Source organism: Tympanuchus pallidicinctus, unplaced genomic scaffold (assembly GCF_026119805.1).
Source record: "Tympanuchus pallidicinctus isolate F22 unplaced genomic scaffold, pur_lepc_1.0 scaffold17, whole genome shotgun sequence".
NCBI classification, from domain to species: Eukaryota; Metazoa; Chordata; class Aves; order Galliformes; family Phasianidae; genus Tympanuchus; species Tympanuchus pallidicinctus.
Window position 1 is genome coordinate 9,018,255 of NW_026294690.1, and position 27,223 is coordinate 9,045,477.

General features: G+C 46.7%; 1 long non-coding RNA gene across 1 annotated transcript; it reads right to left on the minus strand.

The window, feature by feature from the left end:
• Positions 1-485: 485 nt before the first annotated feature.
• On the minus strand, positions 486-6,249 carry LOC128078510 (uncharacterized). The gene is made up of 3 exons (XR_008205684.1): positions 6,158-6,249; positions 3,505-3,644; positions 486-1,574 (listed from the first exon to the last, which is right to left on the minus strand). It is a non-coding gene; the product is annotated as an uncharacterized LOC128078510 (long non-coding RNA).
• Between the last annotated feature and the right edge of the window lie 20,974 nt (positions 6,250-27,223).

The following is a 27,223-nucleotide window of genomic DNA, read 5'->3' on the forward strand; positions in this document are numbered from 1 at the left end:
GAGAAATTTTTTAGCCTCTTCACTAAGGGGATGGAATTGAAGTTGCACTAAAAAAGTCTTGATATACTTCAATGCTAGAAGTGGAGATATTTGCCCTTATATTTTTGAATCATTCTTTAAAAGTAGAGTAGATCAAAGACTAATGATCAGGTGTTTTTTTTTTTTGTTTTTTTTTTTTTGTTTGTTTGTTTTTTTTTGTTTTTTGTATTTTTTTTTCAACAGAAAGCATGATTTTCACAAAATCTGAATGTTCCATGGAAAAACTTCAGTTTTGCCAGACCTTTGCAGCTTTCCACTTGGGGAGATCTAAACAATTGATTTCCTTTTATGTTCCAGTTGATGGAAATGTAAACTTTTAAGTCAATTTTCAAAACAAATAAACAAGTAAATAAATCAGAATACATCATCTAAAGATTTTCTTCAGCTTGACATCTCCTTGGGCATGAAAGATGAACTTTCACCATTGGTGAGGAGCTCCACAGAGGGGATTCCAACCAGCACAGTCCATACCTTCAGAGCAAAAACTTGTCACTGGGCTTGGATAAAGCATGGAAAATTCCAAAAGGAATGAGTTTGAGAAAGACACAAGCACAAGTGAAGGAGGAGAGGCAGGAATAGCAGTTGGAGCTCAACCTCTGTTCCAGCAGCTCTTGCCAATGGCTGTGAGTGCTAATAAGGAACAGTCCCCCTGTGCATGCCATGTGCAGCCAAGGCAAGATGGATGCATTCATTTCTGCTGTTGAGCAGTCCAGACCAGATACTAGCTACGGATGCGTTAGTAGAGACCCTTACCAGTACTCTTCCACCCTGAAGAAACATTTCTTGGGATGCAGCACATTAATGCAATGCAATGCTGAGCCTCCTTTTATCCACTGCTGTGGCTGCAGGTTGGGTATCACCAGCCCTTGTGCATCTCCAGGGCAGCTCAGCTTTTTCTGCATGTCCTGCCTGAGCACTGAGGCATTTGCAGCACTGCCATGACTTCAGACGGCTGGCAGGGAAGGGACCTGGAGATGATAGGTCCCTGGGGACACCTAAGGTCAGGATGGACGGGCTGTGAGCTCTTGATGAAGCTGTAGGTGTCCCTGATTGTTGCGGAGGGGTTGGACCAGATGCCTTTTAAAGGGCCCTTCTATCTCAAACGATTCTATGATTCAGCTGCCTTTCTCATCTCTCTACTTGTCAGAGCAGCTTATGGCCCAACTGAGACCTCTCCTGTTGCAGAGGGAGATGTCGCTCCTACAGGATGAAGGGCTTTTTGGAGCCTTTCTTCCATGTGCCCAGCCTCTCCCTGCCTTCCCCAGGCCTGAGAGCAACCAGAGGCAATTGCAACCTGAGTCCCATCCCAGCCCCAAGAGTCCCACACACAGCTTCTCCCCACACACATCTCTGCTCTTCCTCCTTCAGAGTAGGACAGCTGTCCCCAGAAGGCAGCTCTCAGGACAATTTTTAAACAATCCAATATAAATGGAGTTTGCAAACCTATTTCTTCACAGTTTCTTCCTGCCCTGGAGCACCTTTTCCTTCTGTTCACCCTGCTGGGGCTAGCAAAATGGGGGGTGTTTTCTTTTTCTCTGGAAAAAAGGAAAGAAAAAACAAAAAAATCAGCATTGCCAACTCTTGCAATTTCAGTCCCACAGTACTTAATGTTTTTCTTCACCCCCTCCCCAGCTCCATGCTCTGGTGAATTATGCAAAAATCTCACATTTCATTTTACAAAGAAAAGAAAAAGGAACAGGCAATTCACAAGCCTCCAGGTTCTAGAGAAAAGCTGAGAAATGCAAGCCCAGTATCCTTTAAAGCACCTCCTCAACTCTGAAATCAAGTACTGTGGAAACAACTTTTTTTTTTTTCTTTTTAAAAGATTTCGTATTTTCTTCTTCCTTTTCTTAAAGGAAAACATATCTCATGGTTTTGATCTATTCTCATGTCCTGAAGTGCCCAATTGAGTTACGTGAAGTCTCAGATAATTCCATGGGTACCACCTATGGCCCACGTTGGCCAGATTTCAGCTCCCAATGAAACCACATGAAGATGAGAATGGCGTTGCCCCAGTACTTCCAGAGCCACACACTGTTCTGCTCATACACATCAGCGCAGGGCCACAGATATCTGTGAAGGGTCTGGAACACATCTGACAGGGAACAGCTGAGGGAGCTGGGATGGTTCAATCTGGAGAAGAGAAGGCACAGGGAAGACTTTTTCACTCTCTGCAGTACCCTGAAAGGAGGTTGTGGTGAGGTGGAGATTGGGCTTTGCTCACAAGTAACAGCAATAGAATGAGAGGTGATGGCCTCAAGTTGTGCCAGGAGAGGTTCAGGTCGGGTGTTAGGAAACATTTCTTCTCAGAAAGAGGAGTGATGCATTGGCACAAGCTGCACCAGGAGTGGTGGAGTCACAGTGCCTGGAGGTGTTCAAGAACTGTGGAGAGGTGGCACTGAGGGATGTGGTCGTGGACATGGCGAGGGTGGGTTGGTGGTTGGACTAGATAATCTTAGAGGCATTTCCGACCTTAACAATTCTATCATTCTATAATCTAGCCATGCCCACAGCTCTCAAAGGCAACTTGGCGCTGCTGATCCCTTTGTGTCCTGAGCTCACAAGTACCACCAGCCTGACCAGGGCTTATCCCTGGCTCTGAAGGATGTCTGCTGTGGGATCTTGTGGATCAGAAAGCATGAGGGCACTGGGACAGATCTAGCTGTTAAATCAGTGCCTTGAGGAGACATGCCTATCCTCTTGCTGTGAGCCTCTTCCAGTGTGGAAAACCTTGCAGAGCAAGGTATGCTCAGCTAAGGACAGTAACTCTGAACCAGTTGGTGGTTTAGTTTTCTTCTTTAAAAAAAAAAAAAATATTTCTAAAATACAACTCATCCAACCTGAAATGTTGTGGCTGCTGTTTATATATGGAAAATATTTGATAGCTCAAGTCAGAAAATATAAAATTCAGACTTAATGGCAATCCAAAACTCCTAGGGTCCTCAAAATCAGACTAAAAATACCATGAGAACAGACTCCCTTGGACCAGACACCAATTTTCTGCAGCAGCATGAAGGAATTAAAGCTGTCCTAAAGCACCAGCTGGGCCTTGCCCTGACATTTTCATGTCATCTGCTCCCTGGACCTCTTGTGTAGCCCATGTAGGGGTGGGCTGGAGCCTTTCGGGGCCCTGCTGTAATCCAGCAAACCTTGGCTGGTAGAACTGGCCCCAGAAGAGATTCCAGCTGGCTTAAGTTAGAGCAGCCACGGGGCTGCTCTAACTTAAACCACCTGCCAGTTCAGTCCTGGGCCAGCGCTAGGATCTGGGAGGTATAAGTGTGGCCGAAGGCCAACTTTGCCTGCTGTCTTCCTCATCTGTCCAAATAGGAGCCAGAGGTCCAACCCCTACTTATAAAGAGCTCTAGAACAGGGCTTCAGAAGGACACTTTGGAGCTCCTGCTTGCCTTTAAAAATCCAGGAGTGGGGATCCCACTGCTTAGCCCCATCCTCTGTCCCTTTTCTCACCATGTGCTCCTAATCACGATATTGAAGCCCAGACACGAGGAAATGTGCAAGGACAGGTTCTTTCCTGGAAAGGCTGATGCCTTCTGCCCTCATTTGACTTCCCAGGCAGCCTCTCCCCTGCAGCTCTGGCGTCTCCACTCCTGTAGGGAACCAAGAAATACAGACCCTGCAGCTCTTTTTGAAGAGTGGAAAACAATAATAAAAATGATAGTTAAAAAAAAGGCAAAAAACCTTTTCCCAGACATGTCCAGAGCTCTTGACTCTTGTTTGAGCTTTATCCATAAGATCACAACCAATTTGCACAGCCGTGATTCAACCATATTTAGAGAGAGAGATACATAATCATGCGTGATGGTAGGAATTACCCTGATAATTCAGCCTGGATTGTCCTGCCCCTGCCCTTCCTACTTGCCTTTCACCCTGCAGCTTCCAAAGATAATGAGTAACAGTGATATTAAACAGGGATTTGGGTGGTGTTTTTTTTTTTTTTTTTTTTTTTTTTTTACCTTTTTTTTCCTCCCAGAAAGTGGATAACATGCTACAGTAGATAGAAAAATCCATCCGACTTTATTTAACTGTAACATTTATTAAGAGCAGTGAAAAGGTCAGTGCGGAGCTCTCAGTGTATGGGCTAAACTCCTTTCCCCAGCCTTGAATGCAACAAGAAAGCAGATCCTTTAAGATGCAACTATCTTAAGCTCCCCTCCGATGGTTAAACTCTTAGTAATTCTAGGTTTTGGAGACAAACGTCAAAGCAGAGGGCTCTTCCCTTCATTATTCAAGTAAAGGCCCCATCAATATTATCTGTAATAAGAATCTGCTGTTGACATGGCTCACCCCGCAGTTCCTGTTCCAGGCAGTAGTCCCTGTCAATAGGATTAAAGTGGAGGAATGCCTTTGACAAGTCCACTGGCTGTTGATTCATTGCTGCCATCAGGCTGCAGTCTGAGAAAGGCTCCGGACACCGTTGGCGAGCCCGCTGTGTCCAGACGGGGCACACAGCCTGCAGGCTTTGATTTCTGGTGCTAGAGGACAGAGGGTTGAGATGGAGAGGAGAACGTGGGAGAGGGAGAGCCTGAGTGGCTCGCATTGTTCATGCCCTACATCTGCACCATTGGGGAGGGCATAGAAAGGAAATTGGGTGCCAACCCCACTTTTTCCTGGAGCACAGCCATGGTTTGTTGGTGATGGGAATGAAGGGTTTTGCTAAAGGGTCCAATAGTACCACAGTCAAAATGAAATAATGTGGTAAATGCTCTGGAAGGAAGGCTCTGGGCACCCAGAGCTGCAGATTGCTGGCATACAGTTGGGTACACCCAAACCTTGATTACCTTTTGCTGTCTTGTGTCATGAAGCTCTTGATACAATGGCTCTATCATCACTCATTGGCTTCTGTGGGCCTGTTTGCAAATGATCAGCTCCCCATCCCTGCAGGCAGGTGGTCGAGGAGGGACAAGTGGGTCCCTGGAGTCATATGGATACAGCAGTGCTGAAAAACCAGCACTGAACTGCCCAGAGAGGTGGTGGTGCCCCATCCTTAGAGACACCCAGGCTCAGGCTGGACAGGCTCTGAGCACCTGATGGAGCTGTGGGTGTCCCTGCTCTTTGCAGAGGTGTCGTACCAGATGACCTGTAACGATCCCTTCTAACTCAAACAATTCTATGGGTCCATAATTCTATGATTCTAAGTAAGGAAAAAAAGTCAGGGGAAAATCATGGCCTCCTAACCTTCTGCCTCTCAACATTCTGAGCACATGGGACACATGCATGCACCAATACCATCATCTTTTCCAGTGACTAAGTCCCTGCCTAATCTGTTCTGTTCCTGTCCCCTCAGGTGCAGAGGCCAGGTCAGGAAGCAGGCAGCACAGAGTAAATAGATTAGCTCTTTTTAAAATAAAACCTCTATTCTTATCCCAAGGAAAAAAAAATAACAACCCTCATTTTCAGGAATTGTTACATTTAATTAGGCTGCAGGTTCCACTGGGCTCTATGTACAGAGCCAAGAAAGCAGGAATGTCAAAATATTCTGCACGCAAGATGAAAAGCCCTGAGCTGGGTGATCTGGTGAAAGGGAGCCCTGTCAGCTGGCTGTCAGCTCAGCAGTAAGTTTTTCAAACCTAATTAAAATGATCGTTAAGAAGAAGGGGAGGGGGGGAAATTAAAGAAATACATTTTTCCTTTTTTTTTTTTCCCCTTCTTTAAAAAAAAAAAAAAAAAAAAAAAGTTTTTAATCAGCCTGATTTCCTGCGTTGAGTTTGCCAGGAGAAAAATGAAATGGAGACACGGGGACCCACATGTGCACCCAGGGGTGGGACATAGGGTCAGCCTTGGCAGGAAGGACAGGGCACAGGGCTCTGTTCTTGCCTGTTTCCTGCCACCTTCAGGGGGAATGGGACCTTTTGGACCCTCTGTAAATAAACAGGAGCGCATCAAAGGGACACCTGAGTGCTGCACCCGTTTCTGGCATACTCAGAGTGCCTTGCAGGCTCTTGGATTTTGGGCTGATGGCTCAGACCAAAAGGGCTTTTACCACTCTGGAATGAGCTGCTCTGGTGCTTTGGAGTTGATAGAGAAAGGGAGTTTGCAAATCCAAAAACAGGAGCTTTAGAGGACAGCTTTTAGCTACCAGTGTGTTCACATCCACGCTCACCTTCCTCTCCATGTGTTCACTGTTTGTATGTGCAAGGCTGATTTCAGGGCTGTGATCCGTGGGGTCCTGCAGCAAAACAGGAGGTTGGGAGGCAAAGCGCAGAGCGAGTACTGAGAACTGCAACAAAATGGGCATAAACACAGACAAAGGGATTTCAGTCATGAAACTCCAATGCTTAAAAAGACATTAGGCCAATAGGTGCATAAACAAAGTGCTTCCCCCTACCACTCTCTGCCCTACTGCCTCCAAGAAATATATTTGCTTACTTAAACAATCTCTTTTTTCCCAGCCTGGTTTCCTAAAGAAACAACTCTTTTGTGACTGTGCCATGGGTGTGTCTTTCTGTCCCTAATAGACCCTGTGAACTTGCTGGCCAATTTCAACCAAGTTTGCCAGAAGGGCAGAGTCCTCGAAGAACCCAACTGCTTATGAGCCTTCCCAGGGCTAGGCAGACGAGAGAAAGGCAAACTCAGGCTGAGAGAAAGGCTGCAGCGTGTGCTTGCTTGATACAAAACATCAGAGCATCCAACCTTGAGCTGTCTCATACACTTCTCTGCAGGAAGCTGAGCTCAGTGCTCCATAGGAACAGCAGCATTTGATATCCCCTCTTCCTGAGAAATATCAGTAAATAGAATGGGATCAGCAAGAGAAGCTGTCCCAGCTGGGTAAAAAGAGGTATTTGCAGCCATAGGGTAGCACTGGCACCAGAAACATCAAATTTTCAGCCCGGAACTATACTTTAAAACCAGGTTGAGAATGGTGAGCTGCCAGTGTCTCTTTCCTATGTAACAGTGTGGGGATGCTTCTGGCTGGGGAGAAAGCACAATGGCTGAGTTAACAGCCCCCCAGGGCTGGTCACTGCCAGCACAAGCAAAAATGCGCAGTCAAAAGTCTTTTTTTTTTCAGGTTGAGTTCAATGCTGGATGTAATCAATAAAGGAAAAAAATCCAAGGGAGCTACCGAGGGTTTGGATGGGCAATGAGCACCTGTTGTCCAAGCCAATGAAACAGGCAGAGGGCTAAGAATTAGAAAGTATATTTCAAAAGGAATATCTCTGTTTCAAAGTCTTACTCCCACATCATTAAAATTCGAGAATCTCTAGAAAACATCTCAACCATCCATTTCACTGCAATATCCTGGCATCTCCTCATCCCTTCTCACCAACCCCTCGCTATCTCATCTCTCACCCTACCAAAACACAAAACAAAACCCAGAGTTCTCCTGGAGCAACCCAACACCTTGAAGGCAGCCCAGCAGGTTTTCCCATGACATTGCTCAGGGAAAATTCCCCTTGCTGACCTTCAGCTGGGCAGGGCCATGCGGAGCAGAGCCACAGCCTTGCGCAAGGTGCTGCTGGGGACACGGATGGGTGGCTTTGCCCTCCGGTGACCAAGCTACTGGTTTTGCGTGCCTAGGAATCATGTCCACAGGGGAATAGCTGGAGCTGGCATTTTCAGGCCCCTGTGACCGGCCGCCCAGCAGGTCATTTAGCAGAGGGAGAGTAGATAATTTCCTGCTGGACTAGTCTGCTGAAGGGCCAATCCCCTCCGGGGTGCTGGTGGCTGTGCGGCCAACCCTGAAGGCTAAGGAGCAGAGTGTGCTCCATGCCTTTATAGATGGGCTGCATCATCACTGGGGCGAACAGGGCCATAAGACATTGCAGGCTCTCCCCCGCAGAGGGTAAAAAGTCAAAAGGGTATTAAGCTGTCATATTGGGGCAATTTATGTGCATAAACAGAGCCCTGTTTTGCTGATTTACACCCTGATAGTGCACGGCCCACAGGTAACGAAGGCAGCACATCCCCACATCTGTCGCTGTAAGCAGTTGGGATTGACTGACCCATAAAACTGTGAGGCCTGAAGTTATCGGTCTTCATATCTACATACACACACGCAGAGAGCCCCAGCCAGTGAGTGCTCGTGGAATAACACCATATAAGCAATAAATGTTTTCCCCCAGCAAAAGTTAGGAGAGAGATTAGATAAGATGGCTAAAACAAACTTTAACCACCATGATGAGAGCTCAGGCAGCCTGTCCTTTTGCTTGGCTGGGTATCATAGAATCAATTAAAGCTGGAAAGACCATGAAGAACTTCTAGACCAACCACCAGTCCATCTACACCACGTTCACTCATACAATCATAAAGATTGGAAAAAATCACTTAGACCATCTAGTTCAACCATCAGCCCATGTCTGTGACCATTCTAGTCCCTGTCACTCAATGCCATGTTGTGGCATGCAGCACTGGATGCCAGAGGCCCAAGTCACCCCAAGACATTTTCTTTTGGGGGGGGGGGGGGTGGAAATCAAGGTTGCCGGATCCTATGCTTCATCCTTCCTCACAACAAGAAAGCAGGTTGTTCCCAAGCACCAGAACCCATGGTGAGACCAAGGGGGCATGAGCTGGTGCCTGTCCCTAGCCATTGCCATACAGCAGCACTTGCTTCCCACCATTGCTACTCCTTCAGTATCATTGTGCCACTGCGGGGCTGTGAGCGGATGCTGCATTCCTTCTCTGTCCAGCAGATTTCAGAGTCAATTGCATGCTTTGGGCAAAAATAACAATTGGAAAAAATAATTGCATTTATCATGTTGTCAACTCAGCCAGCTACATAAGAATGCTGCATAGAAAAACCACAGAGTTCAGCCTGTTTCCAAGCAGGCAGCAGAACAATGACTGGCAGGAATCCCCTGACATCAGACACTCGTGTTTAACTCAAACAACTTTTCTCCCAACATCTCCAATCCACCAACCTAGGATGCTCCAGGAGCCCAGCCAACAGGTGACCCTGGAGATGATGGAGATAGTGCTGACCAGAGGACAACTTCCGACAGCAGCCACCACACCAGGCTTGTTCTCAACTATTTTGTCAACAGAAGCCTGGAAAAATGTAAAATTAAAGCTTGCAAATGATTCGCAGGAAATTAAACTTCCCCTGCTGCAGGCAGCAGCGATGGGTGACAGATTATTGAGGAGGCAAATGATGGCTCTTCCAGCATCACCGCGGGCCATACTGATAGCTGAATTGCAGCTATGCCTATAGCAGTGACTTTCCACCCCATGCAGCACTGTGAGGTGTTATTTCAGTTTAGGCTTGTCTTCTTTGCTTAGCCTAACTGCCCATGTGTAACCTGGCTACCAGACACACACGCTGCTTTCCTGAGTAGCTCAGCTCATTAGGCCATCACAAGCATGCTGTTAACCTGTTTTTTTTTTGTGTGTGTAGAGGGATTTGACATATGACAGAATGGGGGGGAATGACCTCTAGTTGCCCCATGGGAGGTTCTGGCAAAAGCCTGTTCATCTCACCAAATCTTGAACTGCTTTCAATATTATTTATCAAGCAACACTAACACACAGAAACACCAGCTTAAACACGCTTAGCTCAGTCCTAAGAGCAGATTCATGCTGGAAATACAGGTTGTTGTGAACATCCCTCTCCTCTAGATTCTGCTGTGCTAGATGATGCTCTGACCACGAGATACACATCGCCACCCCTCTGGTGGATATAAGCCTTTCCAAGTCAAGATGGGTAAGAACCACATACCACTGGAAACTCATAGGGTAAGGTAATGTGTCAGCTAGCACAGCTGCTGCGGATTGAACCTCTTTCTAGAGCCCTGGAGTTGCAAGCGACACACCCTGCAGTAGTTTTAAATTAATTTTGAAGCTTTCATCCAGGAACACGTAATACATTGGTTTAAAAATAACTTCTGGCTTGTTTCACCATTGTGCGTAGACCAGGGTAAAATGTTCCTAAGAACATTCATGGAAGTTCCACCTCCTCCAAACCACTGGGATTTTTGATACTGACCCCACTGTGAGCAGGACTTCAGCTTTTCCCCACACGTAGATGCCAGTCACCAATCTGAACTGGATCAGTCCTGCTGAGATGCTCTGTAAGGAGCATCATACATTACCAAGCCTAGCCAAAGCTCGCAGATGACTTTTGCCCACACCCCAGATGTTTCTTCAGCATCCTGCAGCACTTGTCCTAGAAAAGCAGCTTTAACCTTTGTTCTTACATTCACCTGTATCACCATATTTGTTGTTTGCTGGAGCCTTGCTCCCCATGCGATCCATATTCCTCCATGTCAGTGACCTCTCCTCCTCATTATTTACCATTTCCTGTCTCATTACACCATCAGTAGACCAGATCAGTGGTGATTTTACATTTTCTTCCATGTCACTGATAAAGATATTAACTGCAAGAATACTGGAGGGACCTCGCTACAAACACAGCTGGCAGATGATTTACAGTTACATTTGGAGACCTGTCAGGGAGCCAGGTTTTAATCCATTTAACGCACACCCTCTTGATTTTATACTGCTCTAGATCCTTAATCAAAATGTCATGTGGTACCCAGTCAAACGTCTCACAGAACCCTTGTGCACTACTATCACTTTTATCAACAAAGCCAAAGAGAGACATCACATTCTATTTTCCATGAACTCATGCTGATTGGCATTAATTACAATTTTTCTTCTTTAATGGACTCCCACAAACAAGGACTTACTTGTACCACCCAGCACACCACTCACAGCATCCCTCTGACTCATCCTTGGCCTCAGAGTGTGTGTGCTTTGGGAGCAGTCATCTCACAAAACCCAAAGTTGGAGCTGAGCACAGGCACACTTATGAGGACCACTATGATACAGTTGTGATCCTTTTTAGGGCTTTCCTTCTTCCAGGGGGCTGGGAGAGCAGATGAGCTGCTCCTGTCTTGGGCTCCACCTCCACTCCCCCTCACCTCTGCAAGGACAAAGCCTAGAAATGGTCAGGAGTATTTTTGTCTCAAGGAAATAAAAGATACATACTACTCACATCATTGCAAAAGAGGCCAAAGCTGTTTGTTCAGTACATAGATGAGACTGAAGAATGGCTTCTGGCAATAACGGTGGATATTGTCTTGCTATCGCTGCTATTTGGTCTTCTTCCTTGAAGGTTGGAAGTAATTCACTAACTTACACCTGAGTCAATGCCTTTGGTTCCTTCAGCTCTCCAAGTGGAATCTAGAGCAATTCTCAGCACCTGCCCCAATCCTGGAACCTCTTTAACCTTGAGATTCTGTTTGTTTTTAATCTGCAAATCATTGTCCAGGTGGCTCAATTGGAAGTAGTTTTTTCATTGAGGAACTACAGATAATAAAAGGAAACAAGAATTCTCCTTCAAACACCCAAAACACATTGGTTGTCATTTTGATGTAATCAGTATTTCTCAAAAATTTGGAGCACAGCAAGAAGTTTAGCTCCACTCAGCTGTTTCTTGAGGGAGGTACTATTTGTTTTACTTTTAGTGGCTTAAATAAAACCAAAGGAAATTTCTAGCAAACAAATGTTTCGTGTTGTGTGGGAGAGGGCCAGAAAATACAAAGTGCAATAATTCAGCCACATTCAGATGAAGACACTAAGCTGAAACTGTAACTGCATTCATTTATTTGCTACAAATGTTTTAGCTGAGAGTTTTTTGCCATCTCCAGAGCTGGAGAAATACTACAGCTGTCTCTTTTCAGGTGTGCTAGCTTCAGTTAAGATCAACCACTTAGAGAAGAGATGATGGTCTAGTGGTCAATATTGGTCACAGGTGGACAGTTGGACCGGATAATCTTAGAGGTCTTTTCCAACCTTAATGATTCTATGATTTGCTACCATAAAAATAATTCCAGATAAGATCTGCTCGGAAGATGCTACCTGGGAACAGATGCATTTGTGTAACTATCAAAAAACCACTTTTGAAATTTGAGTTTTACCAGTCCTTCAAGTTCAGGCATCAAAGCAGAGGAGGGTGGGAAGACTGCATCTTCCTGGACAGGACCATCATCTGAGTTTCCCCTTCACGATTCTGCACTTGTCCCACTATGAAGAAAATGACTGCTGGGTGGCAGAGGCGTTCCCCTGCTCAGTGCTGTCCCGAGGAGCAGTGCAGCAGACAGCAGATTTCAGCTGTAAGAAAATCTCTGGCCCTGCATTTTTCATCCTTCCTCTGCTTAAGGCAAAACCTTGGCAAGACATGCTGGAAAAACACAAAGGGTATCATAATCTCAGGGTTAATGGCTGTACTGCTGAAAACTTTGAGCCTTTGACTTATTAGTGAGCCCCAGAGCCGCTGTGGCATCAGATGTCACCTATGCATTTGAAACAACCCCCAGCATCAATGAATCTCACCAACATTCCCTCACCACAACCCAAGTGCCTACAAGGGTGCTAATCCCCAGCCAGCATTCCCTTCACTGAATTATTTTTAAAAGATGATGCAGCTAATGCTTCTTATTCCAAGAGAATCCTGCATTGTTTTCCTTGCAAATTGCTCCTCCAACAGGATAAAAGCTACAGCCTCTCAATTTCCCACTCCAAAATAACCCTTCTTTGCTGGAGCAGAGGGCTGCAAATGAAATGAATCCCAGCTTGCAGCTGTGCCCAGGTCTGATATCACCTAGGTGTGACAATTTGGTGGCTGTCCTGTGTCTAGCGAAGGCTGTGTCGGCACTGGAAGCCTCAGCAGTAGGAGCAGTGCCATACAGGAGTCAGCAGCATGGAAGGGCTCTGTGTTGGCAGAACAATGGGTTTGCTCCAGGCACAGCTACTGATTTTTAACAGCTCCGTGCCAGGAACCCCATACAGGATTGCATCATGGAAAATCCTAGTGGAAAGCCAGGAACAAAGGAAAGATGTCACACTGCTTTTGAAAAGAATGAGTTCTCCAGTCCCTTCGGTGGGCAGGCGCAGCCCAAGGAACCTGGGCTCCCTGGAAGACTCGAGGCAAACCCCAAGACATATAGCAGACGTGAGTGGAGAAAAGGGCATTGCCCAGGAGGCTCCATCCCGCTCTGCATCACTCGTTCATTGTCTGGGAATGGAGAGCACGCGTCTTTGTGGGAAAAATTCCTGCACTGCATCCCTTTATTGAATTGTCCCGTGGTCCCCAAAGAGCCCAGAGTGCCCATCAAGACAGATGATGTGACAATGCCCATAAGCTACTGAGCTCTCATCTTCGATCCAACATCCCCAGAAAGGGAGACAGGCAAGGGCTGTGTCCCTGGGAGCCAGGGCTGGGGACACTGGCTGGGCTCTGGCCGGGCTCTGCTAGCTGGAACACTCCCAGGGCTGCTTGCTTATGTAATGACGTGCTACCATCCTCAGGCAGAGCCCAGGCTGAAGGGTCTGGGCATGGGAGGCTGTGCTCTTTCACATGGAAGTACAGCAAAAGGTGCAAACAGAATTCTTGTGTGATTTCTGCTCTGACGCAGTGTCTTCACTCAAATACAAACCCACTTCTTTCTTGCTTTTCTAATTCTAAACTACTCTTCCGTGTCCTTCTGCACTTGAAAAAACAGTCTGGAAGGCTTCAATTCTCCCTTTGCTGCAGCCTTCCCAGCTCTGCCACCCAACCTCTCTGGTCCTCACCTGCAATGAGGGCAATTCCACAAGCCAGTGTGACATGTGTAGGTCTCATGGCAGAAGAAAAGCACCTCGTTACCATGCACAGAAAGGATGCAGCGGAGGTTGCAAGCCAGCCTGGAAAAGCAGCACATTTGCATTCTCATTAGTTATATGGGAAACAGCGAGGAAGATTTTTTGGCAATGAAGCTAGCCATTGATTTGCTCACTTGGCTGAAAGACTGATGCCAAGGAGCAGCAAAGCAAAGCAAGAGAACTGGCCTGGAACCAGAGGATTTTGCAGAGCTCTCATTTTGCATTCATTGCCCTTAGTCTGGGGGTCTTAAGTGTTGTCAGTTTAAGGGCACGAGTGAGAAACTGGATTGCAAAAGGGACTCTTCCCTGTTTGCATACAGATCTCTCTGCTATCTCTTTCCACTCCAGCCTTGGCGAAGCGGTGTGGAATTTGGATAGGAAAGGCTTAGAGGTGGCCACCTATCATGGAAACTATTTTCCTCCTAATTGTCCACTCAAATAAACGCTTTCAATTTGCTCTGGTTTCATTCATATGCTTTTTATGTTTGCTTTACTAAGAATATTCTAACAAAGGTATTTACTACCAGGAACATTTATAGAAATGGCAAATAATAGAGACCTGCTAAACATGGCAATTCAGACCAGAATCTGGTTCTGAAAGTCACGTACTACTGTTCAAGAGAAGAAACAATGCCGTGTGAACGTTCGCCCCAGCCAAAGTCACCAGCACAGCTGAGATTTCAGCCATTCAGTAGCAATGGGTTCATTATCAAGATATATTGCCTGAATTATTTCTAGATGTTATTCAGAGAATTATTTCAAATAATTGATATATGTAAGAAAATAACTGGCTCTCAGCAGAAGAATTAAACTTGTCACATTAGAGCTGAATAAATGCCCTGCCACTATTCACTGGTCTACTTTTGGATACATTAATTGCCCCAGATCCAATCTTTAACCCCATTGGGGATGAAGAAAGCATTCTCCTGGGGCTCGGTGTGCGGTGGTTTGGGACACAATCCCTGCGGCCACAGTCCTGCTCTCTGCAGGGGGACTGCAGCCTTATCTCGAGGGCTCCCCATTGTATTTGAGGAAGGAGACTCAGCAGTTTCACCTTTCACTCACCCTGGGGTAATTCCTGCGGTCTTCAGCAGAGCTGCAGTTCCACCTCCGTGTGCAGGAGGAGAATGGTGCCAGGTTTAATCTTGTCCCCGGTCATTGTTCTGACATGGTGGGGAGGTGTGGGAAGCACGGCCAGGGAGGCTTTTGTTGTGATTATTTGTAATTCCAACATTACCTCATGGACTCCAGAAACCATTGCATCTCTCGATGCCCACAGAGAAACACTTTTCCATCACCCGTGGTTGATTTGTGTCCCACGGGTGCTGTTTTACAACTCACCTCCATAGCTGTGTGAGCAGTCTTGGCCATGGGATTGCTACACATATGCAATGCAACCCAAGGAGTCGAGGTCAGGCTCAGGCTGCCTACAGAGAAGAAGAGAAGGCATATATATACACAAGATATAGAGAAGACATCTTCGAGGTCCCTTCCAACCTAAGCCATTCTATGATTCTGTGATTAGGAAGTGGAATAACCAAGCAAAGAGGCACGCTGACATGTAAGCTGACAAACAGGTGACTTGCTAGCTGCACTGTGCCCAGGCCATTTAATGTTCCTTGTCCTGTTAGCACAGCTTGAACCCATCTCAGGCAACCCCACAGAGGCTCAACCTTATTGAGGACCACTGAGCAGCTCTGCGGTTTACTTGGCCACAGGGGTCACTTTGGGGAAGGGGTCCACATAAATGGGGTTTGAAGAAGGATCTGAGTAAGGAAGGGTCCGGGGGTCATTGGACAGCCTGGGGGTGTCTGATGTCCCAAAACCAAGCAAAGCACCAAGAGCCGGGACGACTTTTCAGACATCAATAGGACCAACTAAAAGTAACCGCAGTAACTGGGAGGGATCTGAAAGAGGTCCTTCGCTGTCCCCCCACCTCCCCTCCCTTTTTTATTTGCCTGAGTGACAGAGGATTTAAATGCAAAGTGGATCTAATGCACACCCTGAAGTCGGCTGGCAGTATGCAAATGACCTGTCAGATTAAAATCTGAATGAAAGAGATAACAAGCTTATCTTCATAACAAAAGACTCTTACGGGCAAACTATTTGACGCAGTGTTGATGTTTGTTTTAACCCGTGGACTTTGGACAGTGCAATATTTCTGGGGCTCCGGTCCCCAACGCTTTGCTCCCTGGGCTGCACGCGTGTGTGTTTGCATTGCGCTGCAACAAAAGGAGAGTGCTGTGATAATAAGAAGGGGGGGCGAGGAGGGGGGAAGGAGAAGACTACTAAAGGCTCTAGCGTTGCTTTCAAAGTCTTTTCTGGGGGTGCCAAACAAACCAGCAATAGGTCAGCTCACGCTCGCGACCAGCGCTACAGCTGCAGTGAGAAAAAGCAAACACAGCAGCGGGGGAAAGAATTAACGGAGGGGGCTGGGGGGGAGGCGGGCGATTTATTCTTCAGGCACGTGCAGAGGGGCTGGGGATGGATCAGCTGTATTTATTCTGTGAAAAGGGGAAAGAAAAGGAGGCAAAAGAGCAAAGCAAGTTTCATCGCACCAGAGAAAACAAAGATTTTCAATAAACTCCCCATCGCCACCCCCTCCCTGGAAAAGGGGGAGAGGAAAGAGAGAAAAAAAAAAAAAAAGAGCTGCAGGTGTTTGTGAGAGGTCTGTATAGAAGCCACGCGGGGAATTAGCAACAGAGGAAAGTTGCCTTTGGAAAAGGAATTGGCCCTGAATAGATTTGCATTTCTTAATTTAGGGATCATCAGCAGGCAAGGTGCATGGCGAGCATCCCTCCCACAGGACAGGGCTTCAAAGCGAGTTGGGACGCATGGCAGAGGGCTGGCAGTGGGGTTGGGGACTCACATCCCCAATGGGACCTGGCCCCTGCCACCACCCTGCTTCCATCTCCTCAGACAATGAGGAGAGGAGCGTGAGCTTCTTTCCTAACATTCACATGGAAACCTGTCCCTTTCTGCTGGGTTTTGGTATTTTGGCTCTGCCAAGCATGTTCTAGGCTCCATGCTGACACTGCCAAATGGTCCTTTCTGGTAGGTAGCACCTTGCTGATGAGAGAGAGACAAACTGAGCAAAGATCATAGAATGGCTTAGGTTGGAAGGGATCTTAAAGATCATCAAGCTACAACCTCCTGCCATGGGCAGGTTTGCCAAATCTAGATGGTATAACGAAGGTCCTCAATCAAACCAACTTACGTGTAACTATAGACTCTTATACACAAACAGGCAAGGAGACTTGGTCAAGTTTTCCTACTGAAGTATGGGTGTTCACCAAAACCCCATCCACTTCATACCTTTAGGTCCCTTAGGGCTATTCCTTGCAGGAAGATCAGCTCTTCAAACCCAACTGCTTAGAGGGCCAATGTGTTCTGTGGTGCTCAGCAAGTTGTAATCCCCTCTCAAACGTCCCACGCTGGGCTGAAGCACACGCTTGACAGTGGAAAGGAGAACAGTTCTACAACTTCAGACTTACCGTAAATATGCATATTGAGATCTGCCTGCAGTGTGATGCTCCGAGGAAGCACAGATCCATCATGTATCGCTTGCAATGAAGTAGGAATCTCCAGAAGGACTGAGGAGGGCTGGATAAGGCGTGATTTATGTGGGATATTGGCAGGAGCACGTTCCAAGTATTGGCATGCTCTGCAACAGGAGCCACGGTGCCTTCACTGCTTGGCTGGAGAAAAAGACACACACATGCCAATGCAATTGTTCAAGACCTATTTCAATTTATGTTTGGCAAACACAACGCACCGTAAATGGCCAAGCTGGGGCTGGAGAGTGATGCTTAAGGGCAGCCTTTGCACAGGGCACCTTCCCACATGTGCTCTGAGCTGCCTCTTGGCTCAGTCCTGTGCTACAGGAACATAAATGCTCCAAAGCAAGCACTGTGTGGGAGACAGGCTGGGAAGGAAATCCCGTGTCTCCCATGAGACAGGGAAGCATGAAGCCACAGCCTGAGGACAGACCTCCAGGGAGGACACTGTGCTCCGTGAGATGGCATTTAAGTTCTGGAAGGGAGAGGCAGAAAGAAACATTAGAGAAATGCTTAAAAAAAAAAAAGGGGGGGGGATTTGTACACCATAAAATTTATTCATTAGGGTTTCCCCAACCCCAAAAATACCCCTGTCAGCCTGTTGGTCCCCTTGGTGCTGCTGTATCCTGGTTTTCTTGTGCTGCACGGATTTAGGGTGCTGGATCTTGCTTTGAGTTGGTCTGATCCATAGCACATGAGCACAGAATGCAGATGCTGATAGTGAGATCTGCAGCCTCAAACATGCAGTGCATTTGTTCTGGTTGTAGTGTACAGGAGCAGATTGAACAGCCTGGGAGGAGTAACTGGTTCCACAGCTCTCACCACCTTTTATGGCTATGGAGCATCTATGAGCAAATTGTGACTTCCTCAGATTTATTTAAGGCTTCTTCCTATTCTCTGTGGATGTTGCTATGCTGCCTACCTGAGCCTGGGGGCAACACAGGTGCATGGAGCAGCTCCTCAGCCAAAGGGCAGCACTCTCTCCCAGTTCTGGGGTATGCAGGGAACGGGCACCCACATCAAATCTGCTTGGCATGAACAGTGAAAACCTTCTGGCACAGACAGGCACAGCGACCAGACAAAAGCAAGAATGCAGCCAAAGGGGCTGGTGTAAAAAAATCCAATTTCCAATCCTAGAACACTTTTGCTGCCCTATTTTCCACATTCCAGGAAACAGCTCAGCTGGGCCCTCTCTCCCACACCTACATTTTAACAGCTGGCTTGACAGCACAAGCTTACTGTGCTGCCAGCTCCTGTTGTTATCATGATGCCTACAGTATACAAATTTTTTTTTTGCTACTGCTTCAGTTTTAGCTCCCAAATACTATTGGTGAGATGATGGAGGTGAAGGGTGCTCACATATGCTGATCTGGTTGCCCAGTTCTGGGAGGTTGGACCCTGAGAGCTCATTCCAGAGGAAGCACAGAAGTTTGGAGGAGGAGCTTCGTCGCTTCAGGACCAATAACAGGTGCCTTAAAGGTAGGCAGCACAAATTGTCCCATATTCCTCAGCTGGAAAAGTGAGCATATAACCTTCAGAGGTCTGGGAAAAGCCTGAAAATGTAATATAAAAGTGTCCAAATGGTTTCAGAAACAGAAAGCAGGCAAAAACCTCCAACAATTCAATGAACCTTTCAACAGACCTCATTTCCAAGCCAAGGACATCCTTTTGGCTGATGTGTTGGATCATGACCTCTAAATCTTGGACAACACCATTGCAAGGAAATAACACTTTTTTTTTTTTGTGATTCAGAGCAAGGAGAAAGCATAGTCCACTCTACTCTGAACAGGAATCCAGGGATATTCACTGCCAAGAATAAACCTGGAACAAAGAAATGAGTAGGAATGTACAGAAAATTTAGGTCCTGGTTGCGGGAAACTATCTGTAGTAGGATATTTCTATCTACATGAATAAGATCTGATTTACAAGCATGTTTGAAGAGTCAGAGGTCCATTGGGACACCCCTCTGCTGAATGGAGAGGTCCCCAGATAGCATAGCTCTGCAGCCTTTGGGGGCTCACCCTCACTGTTTGGGGTTCTCCCAGCCTCCAGTCCTACCCAGCAGACCCAAACCTGTCCTGAAATTTACTCTCAAAAACAGGAACTTCCTGGGAAAGAGCAATCCGGATTCCATCACAATCAAAAAAGATCAACACCCAAACCCTCTCTGCCTTAATAAAGGGCAGTATTTCATGCCATCCTGCCTGTTTTTCAAGTGCCTTACTCAACTTTGGTGCTATATAAACAGTAATAAGCCACGAACACAGCATTCCTGTCCTTCTCCTTGACGTCATCTGTTTGCTAGTGGGTTTGGTTTGAAGAAATAGTGGTGAACAAAATCCAAGCGCTAATTAAGCCTACAGGGCACATCAGACAGACCCGTCCTTGTGCTGGGTATTCACTCTTGGTCTTTTCTCAGCAATAATTCCAACCAGTAATATCTCCAGCTGCCATGACCCGACACAGTGCATTTGAGCAGTGACACACAGCTTTTCTGGCCCAGTCTATACAAGGAGGAGGCTGTGCTGGCTCCAGAAAGGTAAGATAGAATCTAGAGAGATCCCACCAAAGCGCGGGTGGGAGGGTGAAGCCAGACGGCTGAGAGAAGGCAGACAGCGTGTGACAAGCTGGAATTAATATATACATATATCCTATTTTTTAAGGAAGAGGCTCCACTGATGGGAAAATATCTGGACACCACTGCACAGCTCGAGACCACAGCTCCCTTCCCTGGTACCCACACAAAGGATCCTTGGAACTCTTTGGCTGCACTCACCTAAAAAGAGCTGTAAGCTGAGCTGCCTCCAAACAGATTTTCTGAAAACAGACAGCATCTCCTATTGCTGCCACACCAGAGCCTATCCTACCAAACCTCAGGTTGAGGAGCACACGGCCTGCCTCAGCCCTTGGCTCCCCAGGCAAGTTCCATTGGCTGGAGCTCCCTTGGTTCTCTCCCAGAACACTTGGCACAAGGAATGCCTCCTGCCATGTGCGGAGTTTTGGGTTTACCCCTGGTTCCTGCACTGCTTTTTGCCAGCTTGCTTCACCTAAGAGCTCTCCGTGCCTCAGTTTCCCCAACTATATAGCTGACAATAAAGAAACTCCCATGTCCTCTCAGCCTTTTTCTTTTAGTTGTTAGGATTTCTTCCTTTTATAACGGCAATGAACGTACAACCAAGATAAAAATCACAGAGTAAAAACCTACAAAAAAAAGGCACTCCCACACCAGACAGTACTGAGTAGAGGCTGTAAACACTTTAAACTGGGTCTGCTTATGTTTGTGTTGTTTTTGTTGTTGTTGTTTGCCAAAGCATCAGCACTTTGTAAATAATTCTGCAATTCCCTGCTTTGTGGGGTTGTTTTAAACCCTTGGTCATTTTGGACTGGATCATCATAGAATCATTAAGGTTGGGAAGACCTCTAAGACGATCGTGTCCAACCTCAACCCACCCCACCATGCCCATAACCACGTCCCTCAGTGCCATGTCTCCTCGATTCTCAAACACCTCCAGGGTTGGTGACTCCCCCACCTCCCAGCTCAGCAGTGCCAGAGCATCACCGCTCTTTCTGAGAAGAATTTTTTCCTAATATCCAACCTGAGCCTCCTTTTCCCACACGAGGCAGCTGTGCACTGTTCAGCTGGGGCACTGGGGAATAGACTCGAGTCCTTACCTGTAGCTTCCGACCTGCTGAGCCATTTACAGACGGCACTTATTTCAACCCCTTTGGTTACAGGAGAAGAGCGGACACAAGAGAAGCTCGGTGGCACTGCAGAAATAGCTAATATACAAAGCCAGAGATAAAAAGCTTTATGAAAAAAAAAAAAGAAAGAAAAAAACAATACAGAAAATCCCCTTGCATTCCTGAATCATCAGGAATTGACTGACTGACACTCTTGGCCATTTAAGTACGAAATAAATAAAGAAGATGTTGTTCATTTTGCGTGCGCACCTAATCCCACATTCTCAATACAAATGCATTTAACCTTGTCCCTTTAAAAGAGCTCTGGACAATCAGAATCATCTTTACAGAAGACTGCGCCTGCTTTTAAATTAGCTTTTTAAACAGCAGCCATTCTCTCTTTCCTCTTTTCCAATTCCCATTCACACTCGGAGCAGATAAACGCTGCTAGGCCAGAGCATGAAGTCCTCCCAAAGTTTAAATGGAAGTTTCTATCCTGCAAAGGATACACACATTTACCCATCCTTATGGTGGGCAAAATAATGGTGCACCAGTGGTGAAATTTCTACTCTGTCTGTGTGCTGAGACCACACAGCCCAGCAGAGCTGTGTCTGATAGACCCACCCAGCTTGCTACAGAATCTGTCTCTCCAGGCTTTCCTGTCTTCCACTGGGTGATATCTGTGCCCAAGGGGATGCTGCCAGCACTAACGCTTGTGTCACGCTTTGAGAATTTGGGATGGAGAATGCTATAGGAGTGGTATGGCCACTGCACAATGAGGCAGCACTGCCCACCTCAGCCCCTTTCAGCCCAGCATATATCTGGAAAAGAAGAGTTCTGCATGCAACCTACTCTGTCTTCATGTACAGCTCCTGTTAGACATGCTGTGAGCACAGGAGGGGGAAAAAACAGACAAGTTCTCTATACTCAAACTGCTCTCAGATCATGTGAGAACATTGCATGCTGTGGTCTGCAACTGAATTTCCCAAACAGCATCCTAAACAGTTTGTCTACAATCTGAAATTAGCACTGGAGCAGCCCCACAGCCAGGCAGCGGAGCAGTTCTGAGTCCACGTGGGCAAACTTCTTACCCAATAAAAATGGCTTTTTAGACCCAAATGCTTTTCAAACGGAAACCTTTCTGTTATACATCACTGCGTCTCATTTAAGCAATTTTTTCAGGACAAAATAAGGAGTTTAATCGATAAATGGTTCTTCACCACCAAAAGAAAGGGTCTTTCTGCGCCTTCTTCTGGAGCACTGGAAAAACAAATTTCTCTTTAAGCTTCTAGGGCAAACTCTATTGCCTCCCCCGGCTACAGTTTCTATTCTTTTTAATGGAAAAAAAAAAAAAAAAAAGCATACTTCAGCAATGCTCATTTTCAGTAAGGCTGTGCAGTTCCAACCAGGGCAGCCTCAAATCGCAGTGTCGCCGAGCTGAGCACTGACATCAGAGGTGCAACTCAGGAGAGCCGGGCAGGATCAGCTCCCATAGAAAACGCTCTGAGTGTTCAGATTGAAGCATATATATTACAAGATATGGCAGGGAGAATAAAAGCCTGAATTTGAGAAAGAGCAGACAAACGCGCAAGGAAAAATCCAGCTGCATGTGCAGAGCGAGGGCTGCGCGCGAGTTGCAGTTGTGCAGCCGCAGGAAGGATTCACAGAAATCCACATTGGGGAGAGGAGGTTCAGTTGGCTATTTTTAAGGCTCATGGGATCTACTGTGGGCACGTGGCTGGGTCTGATGCAGCACTGTGGGCTCTGGGCGAGCCTGGCCAAGCACATGCACTATCTCCCCATCTCGCTCTCTGCAGCAGTAAAGCACGGCTGCTTTGCGAGAGCGCTAAGAGGCTAAATTCATAAATATTTGAAATTTGCTCTGAGATCTCCAAGGGATGGGAATCCAGCCTGCCAAACAACTGCGGCGCGCCGCACCTTCGAGGCACGGTGAATGTTCTCCAATTAACTGCAGATTATTATGTTTAGAGGAGTTAAAATAAACTCCCGGATTCCTACTCGGTGCAGTTGGGAGGGTGCAATGGTCCCTCCTGTGCTATGCAAACAGCATGGCTGGGTGCACCAGCCAGGGGTGCTCCAACCTGGGGCACCATCCAGCACTGCTCATCCCCCTCCTGTCCCCCATAGGGGCACTTCCTTGGGATGTGACCTTCTTTAAAGGCTCCCTTCCTCCCTTACCCTCATTTCACTTCAGTGCTTTACACTGAGGGGTAGAAAGGGAATGCAGATGTCACACTGCTGCCGAGCGTTCACCTCACCGCCGGCAGCTCCGTGCCACAATCAGAGCAGTGGTCATTGCATGGAGGGCTGCAGATCTGCGACTCCGTGAGCAGGAATCAGAGCCATGCAGATAAGGCTGTCATCGGAGATAACAGCAGTCAACAACCCTGGGCGTCATTATCTCCGCAAAGGGAAAAAAGCAGGCAGCTCCCTTAATACACAAAGCGCAGCGGGCATATACGTCTCCTTTACAATGATAGATGGTGAGGGATAAAGGGGAGATCTAACAGAAAGCCTTCAGCCTGCCTCACCCCCTCCTAACTGTGCATTCCCGATGGCAGCACGCAGCCTCCCCCCCACGCACCGCTCCGGCCGGGCGCAGCAAAACAATTTCGCCATCATGCATCTAAGTGAGGTCTTGGGTTGTTTTGTTTTGGTTTGGTTTTTTTCTTCCTCCTTTGGCTAATGGAATTTCTTAAGATGGAATAATGAAGCGGTGATTGTCACCCGCGCCTCACTGCAAGGCAAACAAATTGGCTGGATCAGGCCTTTTTAATTTGAAAAAATAAATAGAATCAACGTGAATTTATTTGCAGTGGGTTGATTGCGCTCTGAAACCATTACACTGCTAAACCTCTATTGCTTTACAACCCAACTCCGGGAGCGGAGCCACCCCCAGTGCACAGCGCAGCGCTTCCCAGCATCACAGCCCGTCCCATACAGACACCATCCCCACAGCCCCCCTCTGAGAGCATGGAGATGATGTACGGAAAGGAAAAGTGGTGCAATCCTAAGTAAAACATCGAGGGCTGACTTCTTTCTGCTCGTATCTGAAGTGAGAAGAAGCGCAGAAGGGCATTTAATTAAATCAAAGGGTAAAGGAGGGGGCTGCGGTGCAGCTTGCTATTATGTTACAGTTCACTAAAATGAAAACTTATTTTTAAACCTCTGGTATTAATTTGAGATTATTCAGATACTTAATTAAAAGTGCAGCATGTGTTAAATATTATTTCAACAAAGATTATCATCAAAACCCTATGTAATAAGATCCTTCAATGCTTAGAGCGATATTTTATGCAAATTCTCTATGCCACCAAATGAAGGTCTCTTCATTATTTTTTTTCCCCCTTCTTCATTGCAGAAGCAAAACATTCCAGGCAAGAAAAAAAAAGTTTCTAGAACAACACAGTGCCACAGATCATGCAGAGAAACAGACAACAGCTCAACAGTGGTTGCATCTCCACGTCTGTCCAGGCAAAACCCCACTGGAGGGGGAGAGGCAGAGCTCAGTGCTCCAGGAGTGAGTGAGCCTTCTGCCTACACCTGGGATCGGATCAGATAAAGTTTATAGGGCAAAGATGTTTCCCTGTGTGGGATTTCTCCTGTGGCCTTTGCTCTCTGCACGGGGTCACTGAGGCTGATGTCTGTTGTAGGATCGGGGTTCAGCACTAAGTTTTACGTGGCCAGACCCCTTTTAAATTTATAATAATAATAAATAATAACAAATTACTTGTTCCAAGCGGCAATATTTTGCCCAAAAAGGAAGCTAATAAAAACCAAGCACCAAATACTTACATGCACTCCCCATTTCTACACCAGTCCCATCAGTCCTGCCTCCAGCACACTTCTTGCATTGGCTGTAACCAACCAGTACTGCTCTATGCCCCAGCAAAGGCTTCACTGCTTCATGGGAACTTAAAAGCAGTGCTGATCCCAACAGTCCTGGGCTGTGAGGAATTGCTGATCCTGTTTTTAACACATAGAACATCTTAATTCAGTATATAAAAGGACTTCAAACAGAATCCTGCTCGCTGCTCAGCCTGAATGCAATGCACTGATTTTGTAAATACCAGGAAGGGCTTCTGTATACGAAAATATGGGAGAAGCACTACTTTCAGTTTGAGGGATAGTTTGAGTTGTCACCAGAAAAAAGAAAAAAAAAAAAAAAGCACACACTGCATTCAGAGCATCACCGATCAAAACCAACGCCAGCAGCGCATTGTGCCCACATCTGGAGCCCCAGCACACACACCCTGACTCTCAGGGGCTCTTCACCCTGAGCTGATGGCTGACCTGAGTTTTGGGAGCCCCACACATTGATGACCCGTGATCTGCTGAGATCATCAGCCCCCCAGATAACACAGCAATAGAAAACGCCGAGACAACGTTACAGCACTCGGTCTCAGATTGCGGTCAGAAGCGAGCAGCATCAGCAACTCGAACATGAACTGATGCAAATAATAATTAGAAACGATCAAAGACAACAAACCAAGCAGCAGAATGCAGCCATGGCTGCGTGCTGTGAGCCAAAGGGGATTCCTCTGTGTCAGACAGGGATTATGAGTGTGAGCGTCCTTGGAAAGAACCGCAGAAAAGGTGCAATAAAGTGCATCATAGACAAGCAGAAAGCTGAGGAGCAGAGTCTGTTTGTAAGAGGTGGTTCTGTGCTCTCTGCTGCACCCCCCGAGCACAAACACTCCTAACGATTTGCTCCCCTTCTCCCTGCCCATACACCCGGAGCCCGGCACCGGGACCGACAGCAGAGCAACAAATCCACGGCAGATCTGGAAGGGATTTGGTTTTGCTTTGCGACAAAAGGGGGAAAAAAGTGATAACCATTAGCTTTTAGTGCTGAACCGCCTGTACTGAAACGCGAGAATAAGTGCTGAAATAAGTGAAAGAATGAGTCGTGCAACCTACCCACAGCTTTATCATGAAACAGAGACCCGAGCACAGCACGATAGATCATCTTGGGTTTCATACAGAAACAGAACAGAGACAGAAAGTTGCTTTCACAGGAACCGACAGACACGACACACGCGTTTATCGGGACATTCTTTAGGGGGGACGTTTTGCAGCATAAGGATTGTTTTGTAGATGTTGTGGTTTCTGCGTGTTTTTCCTATTTTTTTCCCAAGGTGTTTTTTTCTTTTTTTTTTTTTTTAATTATTTTTATTTATTTATTTATTTATTTATTTTAATCTCCCGACACGAAGGGGAAGTTCACCAGGACCCCCCGCCCCGACACCGGACAGCCGCGCACCGGGCGCCCCGCAGCCGCAGGAGCCTGCTGCCCTCTATCGGCCCCGCCGCTCCTTGGAGTTCTGGGAAGCCAAACCCTGCCTCTGCCTGGGCTCCGCTGCTCTGTAATTAATGACTTCTTGGACCGACAAATCCCCCAAGGAACGGCTGATACTTCTTCTTATGTCGCTTGCAACCCTCTGACAACACAGCCCAAAGGACAATACAAATATACAGCTTGATGAAGCTGTTAAACAAATACGAAATGCCTGTGTTTTGGCCCACCAGTCTAAACAATGTGATAATGGCAATAATAGCTCTATTCACAGCATAGCTTTCCCAGTAAGGCTCTTGTAAACTTTCACTATCTGAACTGTTAAACAAAAGTCGGGCTCCATCAAGGCCCTTTGTGCCTTATCGCGCTGCTTTCTGTGCCCAAAGTGATCCCCCAAAGTGATTGGGAGGACCCAAGGAAAAGCAAAAGGAATGTGGGGATCCCATAGGAGCAGCTGACCAGATATTGGAAACCAATAAAATAAAAGAGATTGGACTTGCAACTATCAAAAAGGTTGGAAGGAAAAGAGTGGGGCAGGAGGAAAGGCATCAAATCACAGCACCGCTGCAGCTACTTCCTTGCAGCAGGACTCATCCCATACCTTTAAGGCTTCTGAGATGGGCGCTCACCTCTGCGGAGCATGAGGATTGCTCTCGGTCCTGTCCTCATCTCCTCTGGTGATGAAAATCTGGAGAAACGCCACAAAATTAAGTTAAACCAGCGCGAGTTTAGAATCAGATTTCCAAATATAGGCATTTTAAAGGGTGAACTGTTGTTCCTCTTAATAATGTACAAAATGTTGAGGTCAGTCCTGCTTCTACTGAAGTCTGTGTCAAGCCCTCATAAATACACATACACAGATTGGTGTCTAAAAAGAAAGGGAATTACATGCGTATGTGTGTGTATCCAGACTGTATTAAAGATAACAAATACGCACGTTCTCCTTGCACGAACATGCAGATCAGGGTAAGTGCTGCAGCACACAAGAAAACCCATTTTATTTTTCCAGGCATTTGAAGTGACTGCTGAGAACACA